The sequence below is a fragment of the Anolis sagrei genome, chromosome 2 (genome assembly GCF_037176765.1).
Source record: "Anolis sagrei isolate rAnoSag1 chromosome 2, rAnoSag1.mat, whole genome shotgun sequence".
In the NCBI taxonomy this organism is placed as follows: domain Eukaryota; kingdom Metazoa; phylum Chordata; class Lepidosauria; order Squamata; family Dactyloidae; genus Anolis; species Anolis sagrei.
The window spans coordinates 32,112,587-32,124,678 of NC_090022.1; the positions used below are offsets into that span (position 1 = coordinate 32,112,587).

The 12,092-nt window shown below is 39.5% G+C and overlaps 1 protein-coding gene across 4 annotated transcripts in view; it reads left to right on the plus strand.

Annotated features, from left to right (window-relative positions):
- Positions 1 to 12,092, plus strand: part of PTPRG (protein tyrosine phosphatase receptor type G) — a 713,496-nt gene that overhangs the window by 622,512 nt on the left and 78,892 nt on the right. The gene's annotated exons all lie outside the window — the stretch shown is intronic.

Below are 12,092 nucleotides of genomic sequence, written 5' to 3' on the forward strand. Positions count from 1 at the left end.
TTTCGGGTAAATTGAGGAAAATCTCTGCCCATCAACTTCAAGCAGTAATTCTTAGCCTTGGAACTTGGGATGCTATATAACTGCCCAAATCCTCAGCCAACATGGCCAGGTTATACCATTCTACAATGTCTGCTTTAGAAAATTGCTACCATTCCAGGTTTCTACGTTAATTCACTGTAATGTTTTATAAAGCAGGGTGGGGGTTTTTTTTGTGAACTGTAGGCAAATATAACTTGTAGAAGTTTCACAGAACAACAAAATATGCTACATATTCTATGCATGTTTACCAAAACGAAAATCATACAATAGATAATATTCAGTATGTATAATTTCTACCAATACATATTGCTAAAAGAAAAGAAGACCTCCATGTAGATTACCCTTTTGACAGAGTAGATATTAAATTGGCCAGCAAAGAAGAAGAAGAATTATAATGTGATAGTAAGTCACTACTCTGAAGGTATCAGATCCTTTCTGATCTTGGACGCTAAGCAGGATTGCCCAGGATTAGTACTAGAATGGGTAACCATCAACAAATACCAGTTGCTGTAAGCTATAGCTCAGAGGAAGAAACTGTCAAACTATCCCTGAGTATTCCATGCCTTAAACCCCTGTTAAATTCCTAGGGTTGCCATAAGTTGACAGACAACTAGAAGATGCATGCACACAAGTACATGTGTTCAATTGAAATCCCAACATTAATGGCAGTACTTGCCCAACCGCCTCCACAATGTATTCAGCAAAAGAGGAAGCCCCCGGTGGCACAGTGGGTTAAACCGCTGAGCTGCTAAACTTGTTGACCAAAATGTTGCATGTTCGAATCCGGAGAGTGGCATGAGCGCCCGCCGTCAGCCCCAGCTTCTGCCAACCTCACAGTTTGAAGTAGATCAAGAGGTATTGCTACAGTGGAAAAGCAATGGCACTCCATGCAGTCATGCTGGCCACATGACCTTGGAGATGTCTATCGACAATGCTGGCTCTTTGGCTTAGAAATGGAGATGAGCACCAACCCCAGAGTCGGACACAACTGGGCTTAATGTAAGGGGAAAACCTTTACTATACATTAGTACAAAGGATGAAAGGGAATCATTTAAAGAGAACCAGAGCGGAAAATATTCTACCAAATGAAAGAACCCATCTAGGCAAATATTCTAATGTAAATAAACAGTATCCATCACATAGTTCTGATTGCATCATTTGTGCACCATGGCTCCTCTTCAGTTTACTCTTTGTCCTTAGGGAAAAAATTAATAGTCTGTCACAATGTTTTGTTTTATTTTCAAGTACAAATCTAATTTAAAAGTTAGGAAATAGATAGTGAACCAAAATACCAGGAAAACAACATATACAGATAGTGAAATAGACAACATATGGAATCATTTTGTAAATGAGGCCATCAAGCAAATAAAATGAAAATGAGTTTGAGGTGGGCTTGTTGCTTCTCAAGAAAGAAAATGTAGTAATACAATGAATATAGCAATACAATGAATAGCAGCAGTATATATTTTTAATATATATTTTAAATGTTTTTTCCCCACTGGTAAAGAAAATCTTAAATAGGACAGACTTCTTAGAACAAGTGGCTTTTACTGGCCAGTCTCTTCTTCAACCCACTTTTTCTTTCTTTTGGTAAGAATAATAAAACACAAAATGAGCTCACCTTTGGCAAGGCATTGTGAAAGAAATAAAATCTTTAATCCTTTAAATTTAAGGTTTTCAGCATCTGGGAATGCAGATGAAAGAATAGAAAAGCATTCTGCTTGTCTGTATTAGCATCCTAAAGATAGAAATAAAATTTTACGTATAGTGGGCTGCTGGGCTTTGGTTCCTGGACCCACACCTCATGGATATTAAAATCCAGGGATCCTCAAATCCCATTATATACGTCAGATTAACATGGCATCCATGTATATAAAGGCAAAATCAAAGTGTACTTTTGGGATTAAAAAATATTTTCAAGCTGTGGTTGATTGAATACATGGATGCAGAATCCATGGATAGGGTGGGCCAACTGTATTTGTGCTTGAACACATCCAGTCATCAGTTTCACTTTTAGGGACTGAAACACTCACTCAGCTATGCTGGGTTACCAAAATTATTTTAGAGAGCTGCAGTTACCAGCCAAACAAAAGGTTAAGTCTGTTTATTTATTTATTTATTTATTTATTTATTTATATCATGCCTTTTTCTACCCCGAAGGGGACTCAAGGTGGCTTTACATATGGGTATTATGCAATGCTTTTGAACAATAAACAGTTAAACTACATTAAGTTTAAAAAATTAAAATTAAAAGAACATTAAAAACATATAAAACATTGCAATCACTATTAAAAATCACACTATCCACAATTGTCATCCTGGGCCATTCCAAAAGTCATTGCACATAGTTCCATAGCTATTATTGCACTGTAGTTAATTTCCAAAGGCTTGACCCCAGAGTCAGATTTTCACTTTCTTTCCAAAGGCCAGGAGAGAGGGAGTTGCTCTAATATCACTGGGGAGGGAGTTGGATAGCCAAGCGGCCACCACTGAGAAGGCTCTGTCTTTCGTTCCCACCAGACGCACCTGCGAAGTAGGCGGGACTGAGAGCAGGGCCTTCCCAGGCGATCTTAAATCAAGTAGGAACAACGACCAACATCTCACTCAGTAACAGTATTTATTTTGAGCACTGCAGCAATTTCAGAGCACTACATTTCTTATGTTCTTTTGGAGAGCAAAGAAATGCAAATATAATATAAATATAATTCAGGGAATGTATGAAGTGACATGGAGACCCAGGGCCTAGATCTGTCCTCTACCCACTGCACTCCCTGCAATGTTTTTTATTTGGGACACATGAGAAAGCACAAAGTTTCACATGTGAACAGTAGGGACAGGTCTTTTTTGCAAACCTTGCATGTCCCGTTCAGTGCTTGAATACATACAGAGCCTCATTTGAATCCTTCCTTCATTTTATATTGGGTTATTGGCTCACGTTTCCCATTGTTTTCAGATGGATCTACCCTGCCACATTCAAAGCAGATGATCTGGGATCAGAAACTGGATTATATGGTGGTGTAGATGGGGCTTTCGTCATAAGAGACAAGGCAGTGTCCATGTTCTTCATCCAGCTTCCAAAGTTTTCAAATATGTTCAGTGTTCCTAGAGGAGCATCTCAGGCTGGAGAAAGACCCTGACTGAGTAATACTTGGAAATTCACTTTTTATATTACAGTTCCCAGAATCCCCTAGGCAGCCTGTTCAGTGTTCCCCCAAAATGTGAAATTTCCAAAATCTGATGAAAGGTTACCTACCACTTTGTAAAACTTGAACAAAATACAAAAGTGATAGGGGAAAAAAATCTAATTCGTTTTGCTGTATTTATCACTGTGGCCATTTAGATAATGAAAACTTTTAACTTGTGATGTAGTGTAGAGTTGAGGTTGTTTGGGTGCCTTAATTGATCGTATTACCATTATGCAGCTTGTCCTCTGAATTATCCTTTGTTGGTAATGTACTTGGAATGGAGATGCTGCCACAAATCTTGGCCTCTTTCCAACATGTCACCAAGCATGCTTTTTTTTTTGCAAGGAATGCCCTGTTGGGTTTGGTGTGGGGGAATGGTAATAGTGGAAAAGTGGGTATTTCCTAATTACAGAACCTATATATTTCTCTTTCCATTTTACGAACAAAATTGAATAGAATAGTCATGATTCCATATAGCATCATTCTATATAGCAATGGGGTGTCCCAATATGAAAGGGGATGATAGGCATGGTGTATTAGGTGTAATTCATTGGGGTCTCATGGAGAAAGACTTTGGTAAGTTGCAGGTAAGCCCTTTGGTTATCCCCATGCTGTTGTAAAAAAAAAGAAGAAATGAAGAGTTTTCATATGAAAGATGACCAAAAAGTCAGTGACATTTATACAGATGATATCAGTAACATACATGTTTGGCACAGAAGAGAGAGACATGGAAAGCATCATACCATATGTTGAGAATAAGTTATTAAAATGCTGATGACATCAAAGTGAGTAGGAGAGAAAACGTTAAAGCATTATATGAGAATAAATAGTTCCAGGTATGGTACATTCTGTTACAACAACCTTCATCAGCCTCAGGCCCTGTGAACCTATCTAACATGACCCATACTAAAATAGAATGGCAACAGCAGGTTAGAGGGAGCCTGAGTTATGTGAACAATAGCTATTAATATCAAGATTATACTTAATCTTCACAACATTTATTACGGGAAAAGACATATTCTGCAAGTTTTCTTTGTCTTTTCCTCATCCCTCCAGTTAAATATGTGCTGGAGATAAGATAGATGATGATGATAAAGATAGATAGATAGATAGATAGATAGATATTGATTGCAATATTTTATTTTAGGCTATCCAGTGTTTTACAGGAGAAGGAATGTGATATAGTCAACAGTTATGGTCAACAGGAAGTTTTATCCTGTTTAGAAATTATTCCACAAATTGGTTGTATTGCAACAAAAACTGTTGTTTTCTCTAGCTAGTCCAGCAATGCAAATAAAGGGTTTAAAGAAATTTAATACAGTCACCTGATTAATCGTTTGTTATCTGACTTTTTAAGCAGGAAAGTGGGAAGAGAGTTTCTTTCTCTTCCCACTTTCCCCTCTGAGCTCTGCTTACTTCAGTTTCTGGAAAACTGGACAAATTACTACAAACATGTTTTGCTCACAGTTTACTCAATGGGAGAGAGAAGAGAAGAGGGAACAGAGTCTTTCCCTTCTAGGTAGACTCAGGCAACAGCAAACTACTGCAGCCTTTCTTGGCTTTTGTGTTCTTCCTGATTAATAATTTGATGTGGCAGCTAAAAAAAAGCCAATGGGATTTTCACCTGCATAAATTGGAGCATAGTGTCTAGATCCCGGGAAGCCATGCTACCCCTCTATTCTGCCTTGGTCAGAGCACACCTGGAATCACACTGTGTCCAATTCTGGGCATCCTAATTGAAGGGAGATGTTGACAAGCTGGAATGTGTCCAGAGGAGGGCAACTAAAATGATCAAGGGTCTGGAAAACAAGCCCTATGAGGAGCAGCTTAAAGAGCTGGACATGTTTAGACCACAAAAGCGAAGGTTGAGGGGAGACATGATAGCCATGTTTAAATATGTGAGTAGAAATCATAGGGAGGAGGGAGCAAGCATGCTTTCTGCTGTCTTGAAGACTAGGGCATGAAACAATAGCTTCAAACTACAGGAAATGTAATCTTCCTAACTGTGAGAGCTGTTTAACAATGGAACTCTCTTCCCTGGGGTGTGGTGGAGGCTCCTTCTTTGGATGCTTTTAAACAGAGGCTGGATGACCATTTGTCAGGGGTACTTTGAATGTGATCCACCTGCTTCTTGGAAGGGAGTTGGGCTGGATGGCCCATGAGGTCTCTTGCAAGGCAATGATTCTATGATTCTAATAACTTTAGCTATCTTGACCACATACTGATGTTGTTTGACCACATATGTCCCAGTCTTCATCTGTGAAACATTGGAGGGTATGAGAGCAGCAAACCTGTGACCTTACAGAAATTGTTGGATTACAACTCCCTTATCCCTTGCCACTATGGATGCCAACTCAGCTTGATGAGAAATAAAATCCTGTTAAAACTAGAAGGTAACAGAGTCTTTACCTCCACTCTAAACCAATGGTACAGGGATCCTATTCCAAGAAAAGACCACCTTTGGAAAGTGTGCCAGAAAGGAGCATTACTCCAAAAACTTCCTTATACTTTTTAGAGTGAATTCCTGAAGCTTTCAGGCCCTTTGGGAATAACAAATGTAAAAGGAAACAATACGTGCTGTAATTGTTGTACAGATCGAGTGAAGTTCTCTGCACAAAGCAGTGCTTGTCATTTTTGGCAGTGAGATGTAGCAGCAATACTTTCAAGATCAGTGTGTTACTAAGAATGCCTAGAAATGAAGGTACGAGATAGAGGCAAAAATTGCTTTCTATTTTCATTTGCTGCTTCTGGCTGTTTCTAGGGTGATGTTGACCTGGCCTTCTCACACCTCTTTGAGCTGCACAGTGGGTCAACATGACATGTGGCTCAGAGCCTGCAATATTTAACAATGGGCCTTTGTACTCCAAGCACTGTGCTTCTGATTTCTAAGAAATATCTGCACATATGATCCAGTGTTGCTAGTCATCCTTTGTTCCTCACAAATAACACAGATATTTCAATCTGTGGATTCTACTATTAGTGGTAAACAAATTTCCTTTATACGTTTGATTAATTTAGCCTGCCAGCCTTTGCAGATTTACCAGGCAGAATGTTCCATTTGAACTCAGTCACCCTTGGTTTCAAAGCTTGGAAAAGTTCCTTTTTTGGGCTATAGTCTCAGTCACACTCCCAGTTAGCAACTGGCAGATCTGTTTAGAGAACCATGAAAATTATCATCAAAATTAAAATTTCCAAAATCTGTTAAGTAAACTATTCCTAGGAATGTCATAAAATCATAACAATGGAAGAGATTATATGATACAAGGGCCATCCAATCTAACCCCCTTCCTTCCTTCCCGTTTTCTTAATTATACTTTTATCATTATACAACTCAGTCCTACTTCATGTAATTCTTTCTTTTCTCCTTGCATTAAAATATGCTTATGGGAAGGTTACATCTGAAGTGTTTGTTATAATCTCAGAGTCATTCTGCCATGCAATCTGGCTTTCAAGTCGTGTCTGCATCGTTGCCTCCCTAATCCACTATTTACTTGGTTATTAAAATCCTTCACTTAGATCAGTTACTCCTTGCAGCTACTGAGACTTTGACTGAGTAAGATATTAATTGGCTGAAGCAATTGTAGATGCTTGTAAGGTAAAGAAGAACTTAAAAGCTTGTGGTTCTGTAGAGAACTCAAGGTGTGGTGAGAGTTGTGTCAGTCCAGCAGTAACAAAAACAACTTTACAACCACATAACCTTTTAAAATATACTGTCTATTCAGAATTACACCAGAAAGCCAATAGGCTATGTGCAAAATCCCTCATGAACCTTTCTTCCTGTTCTAGATAGCCCATTGCTATCCATGGAGAAATCTGAATTTTAATCTGTGCTGTATATTCTCTCATTCATTTCCTTTAAGCCATTGGTTCTCAACCTGTTGGTCTCCAGATGTTTTGGTCTAAAACTCCCAGAAATCCCAGCCAGTTTACTAGCTGTTGGGATTTATGGGAGTTGAAGGCCAAAACATCTGGGGACCCACAGGTTGAGAACCAACCTGTCAGAATGGTAATATTCCTTTTCTGGCAAATGCAGGTTTACAATTAGTTGTAGCCATTTCACAGTCTCTTTAGCAGACTACATATTTTTACTAGTTACACACCCGTAGTTACATATAGTCACCACATTTTGGTCATAATGTTTTCAGTAGTTATAGATAGCAAAATGAACTACTTTGGCCACACAATGTGAAGGCAGGAAAGGTTGGAGAAGAGAATGATGCTGGGGAAAATGGAAGGAAAAAGGAAGAGGGACAACCAAGAACAAGATGGATGGATGGTGTCCTTGAAGTGACTGACTTGACCTTGAAGGAGCTGGGGATGGTGACAGCAGACAGGGAGTTCTGGCATGGGCTGTTCCATGAGGTCATGAAGAGTGGGAAGCAACTGAATGAATAAACAACAACAGATAGCAAGAGAAGTCCTTTCATTGCAGTGTCTTCAAAACGCAGGGAATTCAGTTCTTGGATCAACATGCCTATTTATTTTATTTTAAGAAATATATATAAAATATTTTAAAATTAGATACAAATGGAATTTTTCTTACAAATTATTTTAGTTAAATAACCATTTGATGTGACTAACAATCTTTCATTTATTTGTATGTGTATATTTGTGTGCCTGCGTGCATATGTATGTATGTATAACAGAACAGTGTCTCAGAAGCATGAAATAAGTGGGGAATGTGAAGAAGCAATTAACATTTCAGACCACAGCAGCTCTTAATGGTTTCTGAATTATAGCAGGCTCTGACTTCCAGCTAGAAGGGAATTAATTCACAAATACAGCTTCTGAGTTTTCTAATTCCCCTGCCCCCATTGGTCACCGCAAATCACATCTGAATTACTGCACCCATCCAACCCTGAGATCCAACATAGCCCTATTGCATTACATCATTTGTGCAATTCAACGGCCTATGTAGAGCTAATACATTTTCATCAAGAACTTGAAAAACCGAGTAGTACAGCTGCTACCTTAAACAGAACAAAGTGAGTTAGTTGCATTCATAAAATATTGCAGGATTTTTGAGAGATATTAAGTGTGCTTTCTCTCAACATTTTTGGTGCAGGAGGTTCCCAAGGGGGCTCAGAGTACTCAGCCTAGATTACACCAGTGTAGAGAGTACATGAGCCAGCATGGTGTAGTGGTTTGATGTTGGATTAGAAAACCAGGAGGCAAGATTTTGAATCCCTGCTCAGCCATGGAAACCTAGTGGAGGACCTTGGGTGAGTCCTCTCAGACGAAGGCAAGGGCAAATCCATTCTGAAGAAATTCTGCCAAGAAAGCCCCATTGTAGGGTTTCTTTAGAATCAAAATTCTTCTGAAATAACTTGGAAGTCACCCAACAACATCAAGAATGCACACTAAAAAGTGGTTGTTCTTGGATTGTTGGTCCACTAGCCATTGGCTGGAGACCCCAGTGGTACAATGGGTTAAACCCTTTGTGCTGGCAGGACTGGTCAATTGACAGGTTGGCAGTTTGAATCTGGGGAGAGGGGGTTGAGCTTCCTCTGTCAGCTCCAGCTTCTCATGCAGGGACATTAGAGAAACCTCCCACAACAATGGTAAAACATCAATCATCTGGGCATCCCCTGGGCAATGTCCTTGCAGACATCCAATTCTCTCATATCAGAAATTACTTGCCGTTTCCCAAGTCGCTTCTGACACGAAAAAAAGCCATTGACCACTGTTCTGTGGCAGGTTTCTGGGAAACCGCTCACATATGATAACAGCATGGCATAAATATGGTACTGGTCCCTGGCAAACCTTGGGTCATTTCACGCCACAAAAATCTGGCACTATGATTCTTGTAATGATCGTGGCTGAATCCTATGGAATCCGAGAGTTTCCAGCTTGGTGTGGCACTGGAACTCTTTGAGAAGTCTAAATGCCCCTCACAAAGCTGCAAACCACAGATTACCATTGGCTGCCACCAAGAAAATTAAAAGGGGTATATTTATGTGGTGTAATACATAGATTATAGCTTGTTTTTTCCCACTCTTCCCTCTGTTCATCCTGGCTGACTTCTGTTCCAAAAACCTAAGATTTTTCACAAGTAGCCTGCTTCATGGGTTTGTTGTCAGACTGAATGGAACTGCCTTTCCATGTCCATGTCCAAGTGAGTAACTGTTGCTGAGCAGTTGCCCGAAAAGAAGATATGCACAATACCTTTGAGTCTGGTCCTGATGTGATTCAATCTGTTGTCAGTGGTCTTGGCCTGCTTACAGCAGCAGAGTCAACTGTCTTAACTTTTCTTTTGCCTGGTGAAGGATTTATAATGTAGGTCTTGTGTTGTTTTTACAACTTGAAAAAAATAGTATTTCACAGGAGGAATCTATTCCAACGCAGAACACCGATTTCCCTTTTTTGTGTCCCATGGTTCTTGGGAACATGCATAAATCTGTACTCGGTAATATCCACATTGCTACAGAGAGAGGTAAAGTTATACCAATAGAAGTCTATAGTCCTCTCTGGAAGAGGCTATAGAGGCAAACCTTTGGTTTCTCCATAAGGTGAATGGTACAATAAACCAGTCGACAATGGGAAGGACATAAGCACAGTTTCCCCCATCCACCTTTCTCAGACGTAGGTGGTTCGAAAATGAAGTGCCTCAGTCCTTTTTGTTCACTGCTATTCTCCTCTGATGATGTTGATACGTTCCCTCATTACAATCAATTCAAAGAGTCCTTTTCTGGTTTCACAGCTGTCCTCTGAGGTTCGTGACATGCTTTCTCCTTTCCTTCTGAGAATGAATGGTCTGCCTAGCAAAATGCAGCTGTCTGCAGTGGCTGCCTCATCACATCTATCCTAATGGGAGAAACCCCTTGTAACCTTCTACTCAACAGCGGTCTGCTCTTTTTTCCAGAAATCACAGGCATTTTCAGTTGTTATAGTAACAAGTCTCCTGCTGCTGGATTGGTCTTGAGTTATCTATTTAGTGCTTTTAAGCAAAGCAGTTCATCCTCACATAAATCCTCCAGCCCCCCCCCCCCCCCCCAAAAAAAATATCACTTAAGATTGCTGTAATACCTTACAGAAAAGGGAATTTGAATACTTGCATGCACATATGTCAAAATTTTCTGAATCTTCTTATGAAGTTTCAGGTAGTATGATACCTTCTTGAATACATTTTCTATGTTATTTTTTACTCTAGTTGCTTTTTTGAATAATAATGTGGTTAATTTTCCTTCAATACAGGCAAAAACAGACAAATTGGACATGCAATAATTAAAATTACATTATATGAAGGAGCCCCCGGTGGCACAGTGGGTTAAACTACTGAGCTGCTGAACTTGCTAACCGAAAGGTTGCAGGTTCGAATCCGGGGAGCAGAGTGAGCTCCCACTGTTAGCCCCAGCTTCTGTCAGCCTAGCCGTTCGAAAACATGCAAATGTGAGTAGATCAATAGGTACTGCTCCAGCGGAAAGGTAATGGTGCTCCATGCAGTCATGCTGGCCGCATGACCTTGGAGGTGTCTACAGACAATGTTGGCTCCTTGACCTAGAAATGGAGATGACCATCAACCCCCAAAGTTGGACATGATTCGACTTAATGTCAAGGGAAAACCTTTACCTTTACCTTAAACCATATGAATAAAGTCTACTATTGTTAACTAATTTGACAAAAGAGAAGGAAAACCAGTATAGAAAGTGGTTTTGCCTTGTTTTGCCAGAATAGGTCATGACCTATGCTTCTTGTGCGATCTTCAGTATCCTTTGAGAAGAGAGAATCTTCTCATAGATTATTCAATATGACTGATGAAATATTGAGCAGAGTATAACCTTTGCTGCTATTGTTCAAAGTCTGTAGAATATCATGTTCTACAGAATAATACAGTCTAAGTTTAGTAGCTAAAAAAGATAGGGTATCATTTCAATTGGGATTTATAGAATTTTAAAAAGCATTAGCTTGAATATATGGCAGTTCAAAGGTCTTCTGAATCATAGAAGTATTTTTTGTAGAATGTATTACCGTAAATTATTATCTGCACTACCAGTATTTGTTTGACCATTGCTGGATCCTTGTAGAAGGCTATCTTAAAATAAGATGAAGCTGATTATAATGAAAACCAAAAGAAAAGTCACCTCAACCATTATCCTGAGATAATAAACTGCTACGAAATCTAAGATCACTCATGACTTATGAAAAGGGAAGGTAGCAGGGGGCACCAGTAATCATGAGCAATCCCACCCACTCTAGGACAAAGCTTCTCATCCATGGTACACTTAAGTAATCTGGATTTAGTTGTACAATAGGGTATGTGTTCTGTGCACACAATAATAAGGAGACTTTCTTATTCTTTGGAGTAGGGTCTTAAACTTCTGCTCTAAAATTGTGTGCTGATGGCACCTCTACTCTTAAAACATTATACCCGGCTCTGATGTTTTTTAGAGCAATTGGCCAATATTCTCAATAAGCTATTTAATTACTCAGTTACTCAACGGCCTAAGTAGCAGAACAGTTTCAGATGGTCTTCCATATTCACAATCACTACTTAGTCACAATTGTGACACCATTACCACGATTGTAACTTTCCCCCTCACAGCCTAGTTTGCTAACCATCAGCTACATGGGGAGAAAGAGGTAAATTATTGAAGCAATCTGAGCACAGATGAATGACATTTCCATGAGATTTGGTGGTCAGGCCAGAAGTGGTTACTTATGATAGAATCATGGAAGAGACCTCATGGGCCATCCAGTCCAATTTTCTGCCAAGAAGTGGGAACATCACATTCAAAGCACCCCCAACAGATGGCCATCCAGCCTCTGTTTAAAATCCTCCATAGAAGGAGACTCCACCACTTAGTTAAATATACTTTGCAAGGTAGCTAATGCAGAATACTGGCCATTATATTTCACGCCAGTGTACGT